Here is a 23,574-nt window from a genome sequence, read left to right as displayed (position 1 = left end):
GCCAGCCACGCTGTGGAGTACTTGGACGCGTGTGATGGAGCATTGTCCTGCATGGAAATCATGTTTTTCTTGAAGGATGCAGACTTCTTCCTGTACCACTGCTTGAAGAAGGTGTCTTCCAGAAACTGGCAGTAGGACTGGGAGTTGAGCTTGACTCCATCCTCAACCCGAAAAGGCCCCACAAGCTCATCTTTGATGATACCAGCCCAAACCAGTACTCCACCTCCACCTTGCTGGCGCCTGAGTCGGACTGGAGCTCTCTGCCCTTTACCAATCCAGCCACGGGCCCATCCATCTGGCCCATCAAGACTCACTCTCATTTCATCAGTCCATAAAACCTTAGAAAAATCAGTCTTGAGATATTTCTTGGCCCAGTCTTGACGTTTCAGCTTGTGTGTCTTGTTCAGTGGTGGTCGCCTTTTCAGCCTTTCTTACCTTGGCCATGTCTCTGAGTATTGCACACCTTGTGCTTTTGGGCACTCCAGTGATGTTGCAGCTCTGAAATATGGCCAAACTGGTGGCAAGTGGCATCTTGGCAGCTGCACGCTTGACTTTTCTCAGTTCATGGGCAGTTATTTTGCGCCTTGGTTTGTCCAGACGCTTCTTGCGACCCTGTTGACTATTTTGAATGAAACGCTTGATTGTTCGATGATCACGCTTCAGAAGCTTTGCAGTTTTAAGACTGCTGCATCCCTCTGCAAGATATCTCACTATTTTTGACTTTTCTGAGCCTGTCAAGTCCTTCTTTTGACCCATTTTGCCAAAGGAAAGGAAGTTGCCTAATAATTATGCACACCTGATATAGAGTGTTGATGTCATTAGACCACACCCCTTCTCATTACAGAGATGCACATCACCTAATATGCTTAATTGGTAGTAGGCTTTCGAGCCTATACAGCTTGGAGTAAGACAACATGCATGAAGAGGATGATGTGGACAAAATACTCATTTGCCTAATAATTCTGCACTCCCTGTAGTTCTTTTCATCTTTTCTTATTACCCACAGCTACACCCACTTCTGTCGGGCCTAGGCTGCTCACTAGGGCTGGGTATCATCACTGATTTCTATAATCCATTCGATTCCGGTTCTCAAAGTCCTGATTCGATTCAATTTAGCCTCAGACAGTCAGAAATATTATAATTCTGATCATTTATCAGTACTGATACACATGAGACTTCATCAGAATTGTGAACATCACAGCAGATGCCTTTGTGTCAAAGTAACTGAGAATAAAACACAGAAAAACATGGAGATTTTCCTGGTCTGGCGTTTTATAGCAGATAACCTTAAAAATATTCTGCAATATTCTGCAATTTTGCATAATTTTAAGAAGTTTACATTTCTTCAGTATTGAACAGCAGAAATTAGGCTTTCTTGTCCGAGGTCATTTAAGTGAAAAAAAGAAAAGAAAAAGACAGCGACCGACAGCGCTGTAAACAACGGTAGACTGGTGGGTAATAAGCGAATGAATAATGCAGAAAACAGCGATTTGAGACGGGAAACTGTTCATGAAGTACAGAGAGAGAGAGAGAGGGAGAGAGCTGTGCATGAAGTGTGATTTTTATCGTGGTGGAAGCAAAACAGCAAAAGTCAGAGGGAATTCATGACGACATTGATCAAATGTGAAGCGTAGTTTGCTGCTTCTTTTGCTGCTGGCTCAGCGAATTTTGGTTGGAGAGACAAAACCTGCAGCTCAGAATGAGCGCAAAAAAGACGGGGAAACAGCGTGGACCCGACGCATCAGAATCGCTAAGCTCCGACAGCGTGTCCGTGTTCGGGCCGTGGGGTGAGAAAGCCGAGAAAGACAAAGCTGATTCTGATGCGTCGGGTCCGCTCTGTGTTTACGTCTTTGTGTGGAATCCGTTAATGAATCGATATCGCTTTATTCAAGCTACTCACCTCTCTCTTCCACCTGCCAATCAGAGAGGTCCCGCCCCTGACTATCTCTGATTGGTTTAGTCCACGATAAGGGCATAATGTGTGTCCGTTGTTGACCACACGGAGAGTAGCAGAGATTTTTTTTGTTTTTTTTTTGTTTTTGTGCGACCAAATGGTTTGTTTTTTTTTAGTCGCACCACTGAAAACTTTGGTCACATTCTAGAGCCCTGTTATAAATAAAATTGTGTGGAAAAAAACAACAGAAAGTTTCTTTAAAAAACACATTTCTGCTCTGAACTAGAAGAAAAAACCCTAAGTAGAAGCTCACATCAAGAAAATAGCTCCTCGGTTCACAGTAGCATCGCTCTGCTAACATTCTAACAGCAGAGTTACTCACCCCCTCCCTCCTGTGCTGAATCGTAGCATGAACGAATCACTCAGGACTCACTCACCCCCTCCCTCCTGGCTCACAGCTTCTTCTTCTTGGTTGGCAGCTAATCTTAAGGAGCATTACCGCCCCCTGGCACACAGCTCAGTGGACATTTAGATGAGAAAATATATATTTGACACATTTTAGGAAAATGCTGATAAAATAAAATAACAATAAATAAAATGAATGTTTCCTTTAGAAATCTTTTTTTTGTTCTTGCTCTATAAAGTAGTTGTTTTCATTTTCAATCACTCATCTTAGCAGTAGGATTTACATGAAAAGAGAAACAAATTAAGTTTGAGTGAAAATGTAAATTTTTTACACTCTCTGGGGAACTGACTCAGTGACTCAAATGACTCAAAAAACCCGATTCACTTTGGTGAGTGACTCATTCAAACTCGATTCAGTAAAAAGAATCGAATTTACCATCACTAGTCAGTTGAGACTGCATTGATTCAGTAAAGGGACTCGATGTTAAAATCCCTGATAATGCATTGCTTTAAATGGAGAAAATCTTGAGGGATGACTGTTATGAGGAAAGGCAGCCCAGAAACTATGAGCGGCATACATCGTTGTGTGACTCAACTTTTAATCTTTTACCCAAGATAATCTGGCGTTTTTTTCCTTGGTTGGGTTTAGGGGTTTGAGATCTGGTCTAAATGATCATATTAAATCTGGGACATATTGTCAGTAGTCTTAGCAGCTGGGGATTAGTCCCCCAGGCCTCCGCTCCTGGCCGCCGCCCGGCAGAAATGAGCTTCCTCCGAAGGGTGGCTGGCCTCTCCCTTAGAGATAGGGTGAGAGGTTCGGCCATCCGGGAGGGGCTCAGAGTAGAGCCGCTGCTCCTCCACATCGAAAGAAGCCAGCTGAGGTGGTTCGGCCATCTGACAAGGATGCCTCCTGGGCGCCTCCTGGGTGAGGTGTTCCAGGCATGTCCCACTGGGAGGAGGCCCCGGGGCAGACCCAGGACACGCTGGAGAGATTATATCTCTCGGCTGGCCTGGGAGCGCCCTTGTATTCCCCCGGATAAGCTGGAGGAGGTGGCTGGGGAGAGGGAGGTCTGAGCTTCTCTGTTTAGGCTGCTGCCCCCGCGACACGGCCTCGGATAAAGCGGATGAAGATGGATGGATGGATGGATATTGTCAGTATTGTACTGGCAAAAAAGCCCCTGCAGTCAGCTGAGACTGAAGAAGTCACTTGGATGAGTGACGAAACATTTCTCCTACTGCAAAAGCTACGTCCAGATGGACAGAATCAAACTTTTAGGAATGGTGGAGGTGGTGGGACTGGAGGCTGAAGGTGTGGAAAGTGTGGGGTGGGGGAGTAACAGGTCTGTCCCTGTTTGTGGAAACCACAGGAGGAGCTGTTCAGGCTGTTGGCTGGGTGTGAATTGTTGATGGAGTCTTTAAACTTGTAGTTGCTGTTTTCCAGACTGAAGCAGAGTCGTTAGCTGAAAACTGGTTTTAGAGGTTCGTTCAGGACACCTTCTCAGGCTCTTACAGCCTTACCTGTATCATAACAAAGTGTATAAACCCCAATCCACCTTTAACATGGTCCTTCTCCCAAACCTTCAAATAGGACTTTCTGGCCCTGTCATAGTAAAGGGCTGCTTAGAATATTAGAGCCAATGTCACAAAGTTCCTCCTGAAGTATAAGTGAGTGAGAGAGTTCCCTCACTTTGCAGCACAACACGTCTCACAAGATTTCTACAAGCAATCAGAGTGAAATTTGTACTTTGTGTTGTCAGATGAACGATGAGCATATGAGTAGGGATGGGTATCGTTTTGTATTTTATCCGATACCAGTACCAAACCGGTACTTTTGAAACGGTGCCGGTGCTTAAACGGTGCTCGAACTGGTGCTTAAAGAATGAAGAACACACATTGTCCAAAAACCTCTCATGTTTAGCTGTTTTTTTTTTTGTAAAAAGATAACAATGTTAGCCTTTTCTGCAGCTATAGGGCATATATGTTCTCACTCTTGGCTGGAAGCAGTGCTTAAACAATGGAAAAAACACCAACTTTATCCAAAAACCTCTCATGTTTAGCTGTTTCCCACTTTTTCTTTGGTCATTTTAGCCTTTTTGGCTAGAGTGAAGGGAGTATCTGCCATCAAACAAGAAGACAGCCGCATGTAACTATGATGATGTTTTCTAGTTCACCTTACGTGCATTAATGTAATAATGTGGTTAGCCTACTCAACGTGAATTACACACGAACAACATTAAGCTACTCAGAGAGGAACGGCTGCTGCTGCCATCATCATCAGTCATCATTTCTGCTACGCTGACAGGGCTAGGTGCCAGGACTCTACTCTTCGGGTTTTTGGGGGATGTTGCTAACTCCGGGTCCGATAACAGGCACCACACCCGCAGTAGATGTGCACGGTGCGAGGCCTCACAGCAAGCTATCAAATACGGCGCATTTCTCGGTTTTAAAAAAACGCTATGCGTCGCCAGGTGTTTCATTGGATTCGAGGTGTTACTTCCTTTGTACAATATCACCTTAAAGCACTTGTTGCAGGCAGCTGAGTTTGCATTTTTTGCTGTGAAGTACAGCCAGACTTTTGACCGCTTTGCCTTGGGCATTTTTAAAAGAACGTATGTAGCTGGGCCCGCCTACTACGCTTGCAAAGGTAAAATGATTGGCTAGAATCCAAAGTGTATGACATCTCAGTAAATAAGAAAAAGCACCGAAATAAAGCACCAAAATGTGCGCTGCTTTTTGGTCTGGTTACTACCGTTTATGTCAGAACCGGTGCCAGATACTGGTACCCATGCCTACATATGAGACACTTTGACTCTTCAGTGCAGTGTGGAGCCTAACAAAGATCTGTTTTGTGTCCCAGCTGATCAGCAGGAGGAGAAGAGTCTGACGGAGCAGCAGAGGAACATTTTCAGCCATCTGGACTCAGCTGAGTCACTACAGAGGAAACAATGAGCTCAACTCAGAAGGTGAGGAAAATATCACAGTTTCACCAAATAATCAGTCACGTCTAAAACTCTCATACTCCCAACCTGTTATATGACTGTGTTGTATTTTATTATATATACAATAACTTCACTAAATAGTCTGCCTCAGATTGTTTTGCAGCCACTTAAGAAATATTACTCTATTTATGCTCGCTCATCTTCTGCATGGATAGCTAGATGCTGAAGTATTGTTACTGCAACTTATGAGCACCTGCAGTTGTTCAGGTGCTGTGCAAAAACAAAAAGAAGAAAAACATTGGCCCACTCACAGTTTTGCCTCTTTCATCTCTTTTTATATTTCACACCCTGGTGATTAGTACATGATGACGATTGCCTTTCATGTGTTACTGTTTAGGTTCATATTGGTTTGATGTTTGATGACTGCAGTGATGAAATAACTCCTCAGACCAAAAGTAAAAAGTCTGTTTTTTAAATGTAAGGAGTAAAAGTAAAAACGCTCAGGTTACAAACAGACATTTTCCTTCATTGAACTAACCTAGTAACTCTTACTATGACTTTATTAAGAAATTAGAAATTTATGGAAATACATGAAAGGAAACATAAAGAATAAATTAATGATACTTAATTGTGACTAATCCAAATGAATCCACAGTAACCCTGTGATAAATATGATTAAACATTTTAATTTTTTAACAGCACTCATATATATTATATATTATTTTATACTTGTATGCTTACTATTTAGGCTTTTTAAAAAGTTGTATTTCACAGGAGAGAACCTGTGTTAAAAGATTGAAGAAAACACAAAGCAAATATTCTTTGTGTTTATTCTGCATTTACTTCATTATATTGCATCAATGTCTGTTACATGCTTAAATATAAAGTTCAAAAAGTGTAATTGCATTCAGGCATATTGATCAATTGATTGCGATTAAATACAGAAAATTGAGCGATTTATTAGTTTATTTATTAGGTTCGCTTATCCCCACCAGCAGGTGGTGATAAGAGCCCTTTAAGGTGCTTGGTGCCACACTCCAACTTCAGGTTTAAAACTAGTGTTAATGGAGGGAGTTTGAAGGCTCAGTTTGTTCCACGACTGCATTTCACTCACTGCCTCTGTTTGTATCTCTGTCACTGCAGGACCAACATGGAGCGAGAAGTCAGCGCTCTCAGGAGGCCGACAAACCTCACAGAAGAAAGGGAGAGAAAGCATACACCTGTGACGAGTGTGGGAAGGATTTTACTGAGAAGGCTAATCTAAAACGTCATCAGGTCATCCACACTGGAGAGAGACCGTTCAGCTGTGACTTGTGTGGAAAGTCTTTTTCCTGGAAGGATGCTCTAAAAAAACACCAACTCATCCACAGTGGAGTTAAAGCGTACAGCTGTGATCAGTGTGGCAGAGCTTTTACTCACAGTAGCAGCTTACAGAGGCATCTAGTTACCCACTCTGGAATTAAGGCATACAGCTGTGACATCTGTGGCAAAACTTTCAGCCATATAGGGAATCGAAATAGACACCTACGCATTCACACCGGACATGATGTGTATGGCTGTGATCAGTGTGGCAAACAGTTTACAACACATGCAAAGTTACAACAACACATGTTTACTCACACTGAGGAGAGACCTTATAAATGTGACCTGTGTGAGAAGACTTTTAAATCTCCACTTAACCTGAGCCTACACCAACAGATCCACACCAGAAAGAGACTCTCCAAGTGCAGTTACTGTGAGGTATGTATTTATATTGTTATCTTGTCATTTTAGCCTGACTGTTTGGAACAACTCTGCTCATTAAACTGTGTTAGCATGTTAGCAATTCTACTGCATGGAAAAGCAGCTCTGAGTGATTATTCAGATTTTCATGTCAGTTATGATCTTAGTATTACTGTAGTATTATGGTGGTAGTATTGTAGTTATTGCAGCCCAGTAAACTGAGTGTGTTAACTGAAACAGTAAAATGTAATTGGACGTCTGCAGAGATGCTCTTTATTTCAGGCGACGTTCAGGATAAAAATGTTGAAGGACTGACTTACACTGTCTTTGTGTCTTTGTTTAGAAGCAGAGCGACACAGATGGATCCAGTTCTCATTCCTGTCATCGCTGTGGTGGTGGGAAAGACTTTCGTTGTGACCTTTGTGGGAAAACTTTCAATCACCAATACACTCTAAAAGTACATCAACGTAAACACACTGGAGACAAACTGAAATACTGCAAAGAATGTGGGAGAAGCTTCACCACATCAAGTAGATTAAAACGCCATGAACTGATTCACAGTGGGGTTAAAAAGCACCTCTGTGATCAGTGTGGGTCATCCTTCATTACTGCAGGTCACCTTGAAAAACACAAACGAGTCCACACAGGAGAGAAACCATTTAAGTGCAGAGACAGTGACAAAAGCTTCTCACAATCAGGTAATCGTATTTTCCTGAACGTGCACACATGGAAGGAAACTACAGCTGTGACCAGTGTGACAAGAGCTTCAGGAATCTCAGTTCATACTCCGAACACAAACGATCCCACGTTACTAATAAACTGTTTCACTGTTACCAATGTGCCCAAACATTCACCTCATTGTCTGCTCTGTGCAGCAAACATCAGCGTGATCACTCAGGGCTGAAATCACTCCCATCACTGTATCACAGTGAATCTGAAGAGACAGAAAGATCCTCTTGAGGTTTGAGGTCAAACTTAACGTCAATGCTGACATCACGATTACGTGATTAAAAATGTTACACAATTAATCCGTTCTGGAGCACAGAATGACTCAAAATCCCTGAAATGTCTCTGTCAATGCATTTTACACAGTTTGTCCAAAGTTGGTGCATTCTGCGCTCCAGATGGGTTAAAAATTGTAATCGTGTCAATCTTAATGACAGCATTAACAGCATATATGTAAAAACTGAGTGTGAGGGCCCTCGGTGCACCTGCTTGCTGCTGTGCTGACGTCTCACACACAACCTGTTGAAAGGGGAGGGGGCGGGCTGCTTGATTATGATTCATATTGTCACTCCAAGCCTATTATGTATCAATAATTTTTCCTGGGTTGTGTGAAATCCCAGAAAAACACACACATCTGCTTACCTGGTATTGTCCTGAAACAAGATAACATTCATTAGTAGGGATCGAGAAAACTGCTGTTTACCTTTGTTAGCCACTTGGCTATGATAGTAAACAGTAGACAGACAGTAGAGACTGATGTGACTTATTGAATCTTTTGGACTGTGTTCAGCATAATATTAATGGACCACTAATTGGAAGAGCTGTATTGTTGATTTGTCTGATATTTCAGTGTGTGATGAATTATAATGACTGTTTGTTATCCATTTGCAAATTCGTTATGTTTGTGCTTAAAGGCTCTTCACCATGGGGTTTGCTTCACTTTGCTTTCTCGCTATATTCTGTGTGTAATTTCTTACTGTCCATATAATTCTGTGTATTAAACTCTGTTCCAAGAATATTACTCTTTTCCAGAGGATCTTTTCGAGTGCCTTGATTTTAACTGAATCTAAAAAAAGCTGGATCTCCACAGAGATCCATGATGCCTTTGCGACCAAAGCAGACAGCGGTATAAAGGCTGTCTCCAGCTATACTACACAATACTTCTATACGATTTGAGTAAGACAAAAGTTGTACAAACTCATTCATTTTTAGAAGGGTTTTAAAATGTCCAATGTTGAGGAGGTCCTGATGTGAAGGGGCAGTTTGTTCCATAATTTAGGAGCAGTCACAGCAAAGGCCCGTGTCCTCTGTGTTTAATCTGGACTGTGGACAGCTAAGAGCATCTGATCCACAGACCTCAGTGATCTTGCAGGAATGTACCAATTTAAAAAATCAGAAAGGTATGAGGATGCAAACCCATGCAACACCTTAAAAACAAATAAAATCTTAAAATTAATTCAAAAACTGACTGGGAGCCACTGTAAGGATGCCAGTATGGGACATATGTGGTCTCGGTTGCGTGTGCCCGTTAGTAACCGTGCTGCAGCGTTTTGGACCAGCTGCAGTCGGCTGACTGATGACAGACTAACACCAGAGTGAAGACTATTACAAAAGTCGAGGCGAGCTGAAATGTATTAGCTAATATATATTTGTGTGTTGCCACACCTTCATTTTCCCGAGACATTCTATTTTAAAAACACTCCTTTAGTGTTTTGTCATAAAATCTTTCATCAGTTGCATAAATTGTAACACTGCTCATGTCATGTCATCAGAGGAATACTGGATTGATGCCCTTAAGGTCACCAGTTATCCTGATCTTAGTGAGGTCTAATGTCTTTATTTATAGTCAGTATCTTTGTTCTGTATTAGCGTTATTGTTTTTGCAAATGGCCTGTAATGTTGCTTGTCATCACTGTCAGTGCTGTATGTTTAATATCACTGTGGCTTCTGTGAATCTGTTCTGTTTTACTGTTTCTAAACCTTTATGTTGTCTATTTACAGTCTTTGGTTAGAGAAGCGCTTTAAGCAGCTTGTCAGAGGAGAATGTACTTCCTGAACAACAATGACCCCTAGAGGCTGAAGACAGTAATGCATATATCATGTTTTTGATTTTGGTTCTGTACGTATAACAGTAAATGTTTAGGATGTTGTGGGGATAAAAAGAAACATTTCGTTCAACCCACACTTGGACCCTGAAATGTGTGAAGATCTAAATATTTATCAAAGTCAGATTTATAATATGTGATGTATAACTGTGTGTTATAGGGGAAAAACCAAAACAAGTGTGAGTATGGAGAGAAATAACAGAGTAACAGACACTAATGAAATATTACACAGACATAAAGAATCCCATTTTTAAAATCAGTCACTCCTGTTAAAAGATAAGATATTATAGAATACTTTTAAAAGGCTCTAAATGACATTTACCCTGCAATACCACACCATCGAAACTCCCATTGTAAATTAGTGCTATATATAAAAGGAAATACATACATGCATTAATAAAAAAAAAACTAATGACATTAATATAACCACTAAGAAAACCTAACATATCTAATCAAACTCAGCCTGCACAGTAAAATTCACTCAAATTGATCAAAAACTGAACTGATGACTTCCTACTTAGAGATTTCTTTCAGTTCAGTGATGGTGGATTATAACCTCCATTCAAATCATTCAAAAAAGAGAAAAGAAACTGTAGAACATGTTATATTACACTGTGAGAAGGTAACTGATCCAAAACCTCCGTAACATAAAAATGAAACTGGATCTTATTGATTTACTGCAAAAGGACTCAAGAAGTGAAAGTTATCAGGCCTTTTAAAAGAAAGTAAATTGTTTGGGAGGATTTGAGGCTTGATGCTCCAGTTCACACTCCACACCAGTTGGTGGCGGTAATGCATCATTTTGTTGTTTGACAACCACAAATACAATTTCTAAGAGGAAGAAGAGGGCGGAACAAAGTGAGGATGCACCAAGAGAGGAGGTGTTTGCACACAGAGCTGCTTTTTCATTCAGAAAATAAAGTAGTACCAACGTTTGGATCGATATCTGCATCGATCTGCCCACCCTTGTCTCCTGGATCGTAGCTGAGATCAGCGTGAACCACGTGGGTCTCTGCTCCCTGATCTGTTTCCTGTGTTTGGAAAGAGTTCCAGCTTCATCACGGAGTTTCTCTCGGTTTGTGGGCTCATCTAAAGGTAAGCACCGAGCTAACTTTACTGTGAGTTCAGTTCATGTTGAGTTTAGCTCCTGAGTGAGGTCTTCTGCTGCTCTCCTCGGTGTCTGTTCACAGTTTATTGTCAACACGTTGAGAGAAGAGTGAGAGAGTGTTTGGAGAAAAACACCAACTAATCATTAGCTCAGCATGCTGGCAGGAAGTTGGAGCAGAAAAGTCTTTTCATTGTCCCTGCAGCTGTTTTTCTGCATGCACCAAACCTCTACAGCCTCATTTCTATTTGAAGTGTGTTGAAAGATTTTATTATGTTTATGTTTAGAAGTACATTTTGTTTAAGGTTTTCTAGATGTGTTTGCTCTTTTTTACTAGAGAAGTTACGTTGTGCAAGCTTTGTGTGCATTCCAGAGCTCTCTGACTTTCACACCCACATCCTGGGAGCATGGGAGAGGTCACACCTTGTCTTATTGTTTATTGCCATTTATGCTTAGAAATATTTACTCATATATGCTTAGAAGTATATAATCATTTGTAGATTGAAAGAATGTCTCATCCTAGGAGGTCTGTAACAACTCTGTGTAGTATGAAGAGGGGAGTGCGTTCACTCCTCAGAGTGTTCTGGCATAGATCACACGTCTCCTAGGAGAGGTCGTATCTCCTCTTCCTTATATATGGTATAACAAACACACGTATATCTGTTTGAGTTTAAGAGCCTTTTGTTTAGATGGACCGTTAGACTCCTGGCACCAGCTTTGGGGAGTCTTCACGGGGTCATATCTCGACCCCACACACACACACACACACACACACACAAGGTATACGTTATATGTTAATGAACCTATGCATATTCATGGAACCACAATAAAAGAGCAGTGTTACGGGGGAACGGACGAGAGCAACTGGGGTCAAGCGAAGGAACGGCGCCTGTCCAGTTCTCTCCCGTGCACGTTAATTTGTAAAACCTGTCTGAGTGTCATTTATTCCAATCTGAGTTGCATTACAGGAAAACTCCTTACATTTCTTGGTCCTCCGAGCCGGATCAATTTAACACTTTTGTGTGATCCTACGGGAAAACCTCATCGAGTCCTGACGTCGTGAGAAGCCCGCGCTGAAGTCTGTCGACAGCTCCTGTCTAGGTACAGGACAAAAGACCAGAGACGTGAATTCGGGTTCTGGCCAGCGTTTTTAGAAGTGGTGCACGACGGTGGGGGACGGTGGGGGTCGATGAGGCGGACCTGAGAGACCGGCAGTGAATCAGCAACCAGGTGAATATTGACACTCTGAGACACGTTGCGTAAAACCGTGTAAGCTCGCCTGAAGAAGGCTGGTAGCAATTTTAAAATAAAATAGAGCGCGCATAAAGGTATTTATTGTTTTATTTTTTGTGTTGATGGAATAAGTTGATTTTACAGCACAATAAGGAGGCTGAACTATTCCATTAATTTGTTTACTGTTGGTCACCCAAGTACTGGTGAAGAGAGAAAAAGGTCGTGTTTTATCACATAAAGGTGACACCGCTTTCAAGAATAGCTTGAAAGTAGAAGGCCGTGTCAACTAACTCTCTCGATTCTCGTGCCAGAGAAGGTGCCGCAGTTGTGTAGTTGTAAAGTATTCAAATTAAAAGGATTAAAAGGATTAAAATGGGTAACGAAGCTTCAAAACTCACTGCTGACGAGCAGTGGTTAGAAAAAAAATGTCCAGGCGCTGGACAAATTAGTGCATATAGATAGAGAAATCCAAAGAAAACCTAAATGTCCCACGTGGGAGGGAAAATGTATAACTAAATTATAAGAAACCCTCCAAGCAGAAATAAATACTGAAAAGGATGCTAAAAAGAAAACAAAGCGTACACAAGAGGTGTAATATTTTAAAGCATGGAAAGAGGAATGAAGTGGAATAAACAAAAGGTTAAATTAAAATAGAGCCTATCTAATGTATTCAAATTGATGATAGAAGGATAACAACCTGTAAACTGGTATTAACAATGAAATATAGTTGGCAGGACGACTGTGCCTAGAATGAATAGAATGCATGAAACCAGATAATTCACACGGAAATATATCAAATAAATAGAGAGATGCATAAGGTATATTAAGGCTGTGTCATTGTTCAGCCAAGGAAAGTGTGTGAAAAGGAAAATGTCTCCAGCTTGGGAAGGGGTGAAACTGCAGATCACCCCCATCCCTCGATGGATGCAAAATAAAATATAAATAAAATATTGTAATATACTATTGCTGTTATATAAAAAGATAATAACATTAATAATGAAATAATATTAATATGAAGAGGCACCTCAGTCAGTTGTGATGTGAGGTGGATAATTGTTAAAAGTAATCTGCATCAAGCTTAAGGTTTGCTCAAACTCAGTACAATGACATATGAGATGAAGAAAATAAAGAAAATATGTAAACTAATTAGGTGCATAGAGACACTTGACCCGCTTGTAAACCTGTCATCCTAGATGAGATTTTGTTAAGATGAAGAGCAAACCTATACTACCAAGCTAATGAGCAAGATACACACTTTTTATATTGTATATATTTTTTTTGTTTTTCAGAGCAGAAGCTGCATGATATTAAAAGCTTTTGTTTGTTTGTTTTGTTGGTTTGACAAACAAATTTGTGATCATACTTGTGGATCACAGTGACACGAAATGATTAGGCACATGATTTACTGATGCCTAGTTTTAGAGCTGTGAGCTACGAGCTGTAAGCAATGCAAAGTTTTTCCCAACTTAGAAGTTTGACATATGTAACATGTATGAGATATATGAATTATTTTAAAACGAAATAGAAATTGTCCAAAATGCCTAAAGAAAATATGTAGTGCTGTATCTACAGAGGAAAAAAAGAAGAAGAAGCATTCAGTAACTTGGAAATAGCCTTTCTACTTACATGTAGATGGAAGTGCAGGTTACATGAAAGCTGTTTTAACACAGGCATTTGGAGAAAAACAACGTCTGCTTGCATTTTACTTCTGCAAATTAGACTGTTGTGTGCAGGCCGGTGTAGCTGCAGCAGAGGCAGTAAAAAGTCAGCTGACATTGTTTTAGGACACACTTTAATCATCAAAGTACCCCATGCAGTGACTTCAATTTTAAATCTAAGCCAATTTGTCTTACCTGACACATGTGAGACAACTCTCAAATGTTGGACACTTATTGTCGCTATATGGAAAGTTCAACAAAGAGTTTGGTTAGTCTGGAGAAACAGGAAATATGTGTGCCTGTGGTATGTCTGTAACAGGAACTACATGCCCATAAAAGGAGCTGACTGTGTCAAGGACGCAGACAGACAGAGAGACACACAGACAGTTAGTATGTTTTTTCAGCAGTACATCATTTTGCAAAAATTTGGCAGAATAGAGGTATGATTACTTCTACTGGAAATCCAGTGCAACATGGAAATCTTTTAAAGGCACTGTTGGAAGTGATAACATTGCCAAAACAGTTAGCATTATGTAAATGTGCTGCACACCAGAAGGACAACTCAGAGGTTACTAAAGGCAATAACCCATGAGATCAAGCCGCAAAAGCAGCAGCACAACAAACAATAGACACATTAATGTCTGAATCCTCAATGCAAATACCACTTGATGTGCTTAAAAACGAATAAAAAGCTGCACCAACCGCAGAACAAAAGAAATGGTTAAAATGTGGTGCACAGCTAAAAAATGATTTGATGACCTGTAATGGTAATCCAATACTACCAAAATCCCTACACAAAACAGCAGCATTAGTGACACACGGTTCCACTCATGTGTCAACCGGAGGGAGACGGTAGATATAATCTCTAAACATTTCTTTACTCAAAATTTCGAAAATTCAGCAAAAGAATTTGTCAGAACATGCATGATTTGCCAAAAACATAATGCACAGGGAAACCTCAGACCAAGAAGAGGTAATTTTCCCACACCACCTCATCCTTTTCATACCATTCACATGGATTTTATTAAGCTAAATGAAAGCCAAGGTTCAAAATACGCTCTAGTGATTATAGACGTGTTCTCAAAATGGCCAGAAATTTATCCTGTGAAAAAGGCAGATGCAATTTCTGTAGCAAAATGCCTATGCAGCCATTTTGTTCCAACATATGGCATCCCCACTCTGATAAGATCAGACAATGGGACACATTTTGTTAATGAAGTAATCAGCAAGGTCTCTGAAGCGCTAGGATTCAGTATCAAACACCACTGTGCTTACCATCCTCAAAGTGCCGGACTAGTGGAAAGAACTAACGGCACGATAAAACAGAGAAGAAACAGGGAGACTATGGGCTGAATGTAAAGGTCTAGTGAAAATGTGGATGAGATTAACACAAGGCAGGCTCACAAAAATTGACGCCATTTGAAATAATTCATGGAAGACCTTTTCCCACTACTAATACTGAGTGAACCAGTAAACAAATTAGCTAGAGAGACTACTCTAGCAGAGTGGATGGCAAAGTTGCTAGAAAATACAGAAACTGTGTTGAACAACAAACTGCTGTGTGACTCTTCTCCAGTATCTTGCAGGTTGAAGGCAGGTGATTGGATCCTGATAAGGGTGCTCCAGAGGAAAAATGGGAGCTCACCCCGTTGGGAAGGACCCTACCAAGTACTCCTGACCACACCAACAGCCTGCAAAATAGCAGAAAGACCGTCCTGGATTCATCAAAGCCACTGCAAAAAAGGGAGTGACAACCTAGACGTTTAGACGCCGACACCCCTAACTCCTGGTGATCTACTTCTCGCCGGTAGTCTACTCATCAGAGGTCACAGGTGTGTCTGGTCATCATGAAGACATTCGTCCTCCTAGTGGCTAGTATTGCACTCCTGGTGAGTTTATTGACACTCACCCGAAGGAAAGAAGATGAACAACACCACCAACTGTAACCAAACCGCTGCCAGCGGAGAGGGTGCACCTGTAAACATGTCTACGCCCAGCAACGGCACCTATTGGGTGCAAGGAATGGCCTGGCTGTGTGGACAACGTGCCTACTTCATACTGCCACCCGGATGGACGGGCACCTGTGCCCCAATCTTCATTTCAGATCACACCTTCAGGATGTCAGCTGTAAATAGCTCTCAGACTACAAGACGACGACGAGACGTCTCCGCGGTGCAACCACATGACCCCATCTATGGCAGTGATGTGCCAGAGGAATTTAAGCTTTGGACCACCGGACAAAAGGTCCTCCACTCACTGTTTCCATGGGTGGGCACCGGAAAGAACATGTTAAGAATTGAAACTTTGGACTACCGCTTTGGACTGTTCCTGAATGCCTCGTGCAAAATCAACAATCAACAAAATGAAGAGATTGATGCCCTGCGCATAACTGTGATGCAACACAGAGTGGCACTGGACATGATTCTGGCTGAAAAAGGAGGACTCTGTATACTCTTTAACAACACATGCTGCACGTACATTCCAGATAATGTTCACTCTTCCAACATGACTGATGCTCTGAACATACTTAGACAACTCAGGGATGCACAACAACAAGACTATGTTACAAACACAGAAGACTGGCTCACGTGGTTGTTAAGCGGCTCTTGGAAATCCCTGCTGATTAAAGGACTTGTTTTAGTTGGTGTTCTACTATTGTTATTGTGTCTTTCTACTTCATGCGTCATACCTTGTTTGAAGAACATGGTGTCAAAAATGGTAACTGCTTCAATTAATGCTTACATCACCCTACCACAGAATGAAGAAGATGATAATGAGATAGACATTTGGATATAACATATTCACAAAACCCACTAATTAATGATGTCCTGGCTAAAAATGTTTTACAACTGGCCATAGACTGATACAGTGTTAGTGAGTTGCTATGTATATATATATATAGGAGAAAAGATCAAACAACAGGAGGGAATGTTGAAAGATTTTATTATGTTTATGTTTAGAAGTACATTTTGTTTAAGGTTTTCTAGATGTGTTTGCTCTTTTTTACTAGAGAAGTTACGTTGTGCAAGCTTTGTGTGCATTCCAGAGCTCTCTGACTTTCACACCCACATCCTGGGAGCATGGGAGAGGTCACACCTTGTCTTATTGTTTATTGCCATTTATGCTTAGAAATATTTACTCATATATGCTTAGAAGTATAATCATTTGTAGATTGAAAGAATGTCTCATCCTAGGAGGTCTGTAACAACTCTGTGTAGTATGAAGAGGGGAGTGCGTTCACTCCTCCTCAGAGTGTTCTGGCATAGATCACACGTCTCCTAGGAGAGGTCGTATCTCCTCTTCCTTATATATGGTATAACAAACACACGTATATCTGTTTGAGTTTAAGAGCCTTTTGTTTAGTTGGACCGTTAGACTCCTGGCACCAGCTTTGGGGAGTCTTCACGGGGTCATATCTCGACCCCCCCCACACACACACACGGTATACGTTATATGTTAATGAACCTATGCATATTCATGGAACCACAATAAAAGAGCAGTGTTACGGGGGAACGGACGAGAGCAACTGGGGTCAAGCAAAGGAACGGCGCCTGTCCAGTTCTCTCCCGTGCACGTTAATTTGTAAAACCTGTCTGAGTGTCATTTATTCCAATCTGAGTTGCATTACAGGAAAACTCCTTACAAAGTGATAATAGGAAATGGATGAGAGCGATCTGCTGCAGTATCAGGCTCACAATAAACTTTATTGTCCAGCTGCTGTGGATGAACACATGAGAGGAAGTGAACTCCTACAAAGTCTCATTTTAATGAGTCTGGCTGCTATAAAGTGATGCACAGGAAGATGTTAACAAAAACTAATGAAACAGAGATGAAAGTAAACAGTGTTCATATTTGAAAGCACAGAGAATAAAAATATATTGTGGTGGTTAATGTGCAGGAGAGTGTGAAGAGTGTAATAATGTCTTCCTGTGTCAAACACAGCTGCAGTCAAAGCAGGAAGGAAAGCACTGAAACCACTGATCAAAGCTCATTAATCAAAGACTGCTGATCAATGGCCATGAGTACCATTCACAGAGAGTTGGGGAGTCGCTGCAATCACTGAGCTTTGATCAGTGGTTGTTGATCAATGATCATGAGAATTTGCATATTAATGCTCAATAACTGACCTCCCAGCCCATTGTTCCTTCAGTGGTGCTCGTTTCAGTCATTATGCAAATGCACTGTTGAAGATTGGGGAAACCTGCAGTCAGCTGAGACTGAAGAAGTCACTTGGATGATTGACGAAACGTTTCTCCTACTGCAAAAGCTACGTCCAGATGAACAGAATCAAACTTTGGGGAATGGTGGAGGTGGTGGGACTGGGGGGCTGAAGGTGTGGAAAGTGTGGGGTGGGGGAGTAACAGGTCTGTCCCTGTTTGTGGAAACCACAGGAGGAGCTGTTCATGCTGTTGCTGGGTGTGAATTGTTGATGGAGTCTTTAAATTTGTAGTTGCTGTTTTCCAGACTGAAGCAGAGTCGTTAGCTGAAAACTGGTTTTAGAGCTTCATTCAGGACACCTTCTCAGTGTCTTACAGCCTTACCTGTATCATAACAAAGTGTATAAACCCCAATCCACCTTTAACATGGTCCTTCTCCCAAACCTTCAAACAGGACTTTCTGGCCCTGTCATAGTAAAGGGCTGCTTAGAATATTAGAGCCAATGTCACAAAGTTCCTCCTGAAGTATAAGTGAGTGAGAGAGTTCCCTCACTTTGCAGCACAACACGTCTCACAAGATTTCTACAAGCAATCAGAGTGAAATTTGTACTTTGTGTTGTCAGATGAACATATGAGACACTTTGACTCTTCAGTGCAGTGTGGAGCCTAACAAAGATCTGTTTTGTGTCCCAGCTGATCAGCAGGAGGAGAAGAGTCTGACGGAGCAGCAGAGGAACATTTTCAGCCATCTGGACTCAGCTGAGTCACTACAGAGGAAACAATGAGCTCAACACAGAAGGTGAGGAAAATATCACAGTTTCACCAAATAATCAGTCATGTGTAAAACTCTCATACTCTCAAACTGTTATATGACTGTTGCATATTATAATGTAGTATGTATTTTTAAATTATGTTTACAAACATTAAGAAGTCAGAAGCAATTATTATTATTATTATTATTATTATTATTATTATTATTGTCGTCAGCTGAGCTCTGTAGCGTGGGTAATTATAATGAAGCTGTTCATCATAATTTGTTGATTGAAGCTGCTCTTCATATGTTTGGTCAGCAGATGTCAACAAAGAGGACTGTGTGAGGCAAAAGTACATTTACTCCATTTACGCTCTATATTAACAGTTACACACTATATAGAACAACTTTATAGGATTATATTCTTTCGCAGATGTTGGCAGCTGTCAGCAAATAGTTATCAGCTATTTTGAAACAAAAAAAGACACTTTTTATCCATAACAGTAAATGAACATCTAGATGCATTCTCAATCATCGAGGAAAGTAAATCTCCAAAAGTTGATTCTGTTCATCTCTTGTACGTTGGAAACCAACGCAACATACGGAGAGTGCCCTCAGTGACCAGAAGAGACAAGGATGCGACACGCAGGAAGTGGACAAGTGTGTAAAGAATTTGCCTGACAGACAACTCACCCAAACAGAGAAAAACATCCTTACTAAAGGGTTGAATTTTGCTGTCCCATTGAGACAAATCCCGCTAGTGGAGCTGATCACAGAAACAGCAATTCGTGACAACAATATTGCAGAAGTGCAAGCAGAGCAACTACAGAAGAAAGTTTCGGCCTGTCTCAGCAATGCAAAGCCCCCATGGTGATGTTGGATCCAACATCACCATGGAGGAGAGGAAGGCACTCACATCACTTAGTGATGACAACAACATTATCATCCTTCTGGCAGACAAGGGTAGGTGCACAGTATTGCTAAACCAGAAAGACTATCATGAGAAGATTTTGTCACTACTCAGTGATTTTTTTTTCTTTAAACGCTACGTCAAGATGAACAGAATCAACTTTTGGAAAACAGCAAATGAACTGTACAACTGAAAATGCAAATGCTATTTATGGTCTCTTCACAACAATGATAAGAAAAATAAACTGGGCCAAACTGGCATGTTTGTTAATACAGGGATACACGTGTTAATGTGATCTCTAGTCTCCCACTCAGAGACACAGGTCTCCGAGTGTCCAGCATTCAATCGGCTAACTGAGGACACTCATGTGAGAGAAAATCTGCTCACACAGATATTAGAGCCAAGTACTGTCAATAAGGCCTCTGCAATGTTCTGAAAACAGTTAACCTTGTCAGGCAGTGATGTCAAGCAGGTGAAAATGCAAGCTCCATGAACACACACTGATTTTAACAATAAGAAACCTCCGGCAGAACAAGGCTCAGGGAGGGATGGCCATCTGCTGCGACCGGTTGGGGTGAGAGAAGGAAACAGGATAAAGACATGCTGTGGAAGAGAGACAGAGATTAATAACAGATATGATTCAATGCAGCGAGGTCTATTAACACATAGTGAGTGAGAAAGGTGACTGGAAAGGAAAAAGTCAATGTATCATGGGAATCCCCGGCAGCCTAAACAGATAAAGATATTTGGGTAATACAGACATTTTAACCACATTCACTCTCCCAACTAACGAGAGAGGAAGCGGTGACCATTTTGTCAAGTCTCGTTGCATACTGAAGTGTAACTTAGCAAATTTTTATTTAAAGAGATCACTGAAGCCCTGACGGGTTCCACGATGTAAGTGGAATGGTTTAGAATAATGGTTATTAGTGAGTACCATAGCTGAAGGACAGGCATAGAGTAATTTCACTCAGGATAAAAAGGAACTTCCAAAGCCAAATCTTTGCAAGGCCTCGAAAAGATAGTCCCATTCTACTCTATCAAAAGCCTTCTCCGCATCCATGGAGAGAAGGCATTTAAAAGCAGCTTGGCTGGGGAGTACATTATATTAAGTAGTATTTCTTTTATTCCTAACACTGTTCAACTTTGGAGGTTTAGGCGACATGACAGGCCATCAAATGTTCCGACGGCTTCACCAAATCACCAAGATATTTGCCTCAAAAGATAGGTTAGGTGGGCTCGCTCAAATAACTAAAAGTTGCGGGAACTAAGGGAGAGAGTGACTACCCCATTCTTGTCCAAACCGGAAGTGATATATAAGTCACTTAGATCAGCGGTCCCCAACCCCCGGGCCTCGGACCGGTAGCGGTCCGTGAGTCGTTTGGTACCGGGCCACGAGAGTTGAGGCTCAGGTGTGAAATGTATGGTTTTCAGGGTTTTTAGCGTTATTTTGTTATCGTTTTTATCGTTAACTCTGTTTTCCTGGGTCTTTTCACGTGTGTTTTGAATAAATCTTCTTTTTTCGGTACCGGTACTAGTTTTATTTTGTTGTATTTATCCGCGACACCTTAAAGGCCGGTCCGTGAAAATATTGTCGGGCATGGTAAATGGCCTGTATTTATATAGCGCTTTCTAGTCCCTAAGGACCCCAAAGCGCTCTACATATCCAGTCATTCACCCATTCACACACACATTCACACACTGGTGATGGCAAGCTACGTTGTAGCCACAGCCACCCTGGGGCGCACTGACAGAGGCGAGGCTGCCGGACACTGGCGCCACCGGGCCCTCTGACCACCACCAGTAGGCAACGGGTGAAGTGTCTTGCCCAAGGACACAACGACCGAGACTGTCCGAGCCGGGGCTCGAACCAGCAACCTTTCGATTACAAGGCGAACTCCCAACTCTTGAGCCACGATCGCCCGACGGACCGGCATAAACCGGTCCGTGGCGCAAAAAAGGTTGGGAACCGCTGACTTAGATAACTGAAAAATGTTATTGTTTGGCTTTTTTCAGTATTTTATTTGTTCCTGAGTAAATCGGTTTGGCTGAGATTAAAGTTATTATTTTTACACCACTGAACAAAGGCCAAACAGACAACTGATTACCAGAAGTGTGAGATGTTCGAGAATATACTCCGGTGTCCTGATATATTTTAGATAGCAAGGAGTTTATTAAACTCCACTGAAACAATCTGCAGATTTCATTAAAATTTAATAAACTATCATCATGTCTTTATTTTTAGTTAGCACATAAAAACCTCTGATGTTTAGCTGTTTCCCACTTTTTCTTTGGTCATTTTAGCCTTTTTGGCCAGGGTGAAGGGAGTATCTGCCATCAAACAAGAAGACAGCCGCATGTAACTACAATGGTGTTTGCTAGTTCACCTTACATGCATTAATTTAATAACGTGGTTAGCTTACTCAATGTAAATTAAAAATGAACAACATTAAGCTACTCAGAGAAGAACGGCTGCTGCTGCCATCATCATCCGTCATCATTTCTACTACACTGGCAGGGCTAGGGGCCAGGACTCTCCTCTTCGAGTTCTTGGGGGATGTTGCTAACTCCGGGTCCGATAACAGGCACCACACCCACAGTAGATGTGCACGGTGTAAGGTTTCGCAGCAAGCTATCAAATACGGTGCATTTCTCAGCTTTTAACAAAATGCTATACGTCGGTAGGTGTTTCATGAGATTTGAGGTGTTACCTCCTTTGCACAGTGTCACAGTATCAGCTTAAAGCACTTGTTGCAGGCTGCTGAGTTTGCATATTTTGCTGTGAAGTACAGCCAGACTTTTGACCGCTTCGCCTTGGGCATTTTTAATCTGTAGCTCTGCTCTTAAAGAACGTACACCTGGGCCCGCCTACTACGCTTGCAAAGGTAAAATGATTGGCTAGAATCCAAAGTGTATTACATCTCAGGGAAAAAAAAAACACTGAAAGAAAGCACTGAAATGTGCGCTGCTTTTTGGTCTGGTTACTACCGTTTATGTCCCAACCTGATTATTTTAGACCTTGCATGTGAGGAGCAGGATTTTGAATTCAATTCTGGATTTAACAGGAAGCCAATGAAGGGAAGCCAAAACAGGAGAAATATGCTCTCTCTTTCTAGTCCCTGTCAGTACTCTTGCTGCAGCATTTTGGATTAGCTGAAGGCTTTTCAGTGAGTTTTTAGGACATCCTGATAATAATGAATAGTCCAGCCTAGATGTAATAAATGCATGAAGTAGTTTTTCAGCATCACTCTGAGACAGAATATTTCTAATTTTAGAGATGTTGCGCAAATGGAAGAAAGCAGTCTTACATATTTGTTTAATATGTGCGTTGAAGGACACGTCCTGGTCAAAAATGACTCCAAGGTTCCTCACAGCATTACTGGAGGCCAAGGTAATGCCATCCAGAGTAAGAATCTGGTTAGATACCATATTTCTAAGATTTTCAGGGCCGAGTACAATAACCTCAGTTTTATCTGAATTAAGAAGCAGAAAGTTAGCGGCCATCCAGGTCTTTATGTCTTTAAGACATTCCTGCAGTTTAACTAATTGGTGTGTGTTACCTGGCTTCATGGATAGATAGAGCTGCGTGTCATCTGCATAGCAGTGAAAATTTATGCTGTCTTCTAATGATGCTGCCTAAGGGAAGCATGTATAATGTAAATAGAATTGGTCCTAGCACTGAACCCTGTGGAACACCATAATTGACCTTAGTGTGTGAAGAGGACTCTCCATTTACATGAACAAATTGGAGTCTATTAGATAGATATGATACAAACCACTGCAGCGCAGTACCTGTAATACCTACAGCATGTTCTAATCGCTCTAATAGGATATTATCATCAACAGTATCGAACGCAGCACTGAGGTCTAGCAGGACAAGCACAGAGATGAGTCCACTGTCAGAGGCCATAAGAAGATCATTTGTAACCTTCACTAAAGCTGTTTCTGTGCTGTGATGAGCAGAGATGG

At 41.4% G+C, this 23,574-nt stretch overlaps 1 long non-coding RNA gene across 1 annotated transcript; it reads left to right on the top strand.

The window, feature by feature from the left end:
* Positions 1 to 10,820: 10,820 nt before the first annotated feature.
* On the top strand, positions 10,821 to 15,602 carry LOC120442071. The gene is made up of 3 exons (XR_005614495.1): positions 10,821 to 10,886; positions 11,865 to 12,126; positions 15,364 to 15,602. It is a non-coding gene; the product is annotated as an uncharacterized LOC120442071 (long non-coding RNA).
* The last annotated feature ends 7,972 nt before the right edge of the window (positions 15,603 to 23,574 follow it).

This window comes from Oreochromis aureus, linkage group 9 (genome assembly GCF_013358895.1).
Source record: "Oreochromis aureus strain Israel breed Guangdong linkage group 9, ZZ_aureus, whole genome shotgun sequence".
NCBI lineage: Eukaryota > Metazoa > Chordata > Actinopteri > Cichliformes > Cichlidae > Oreochromis > Oreochromis aureus.
This window is presented reverse-complemented; position numbering and strand designations above follow the sequence as displayed.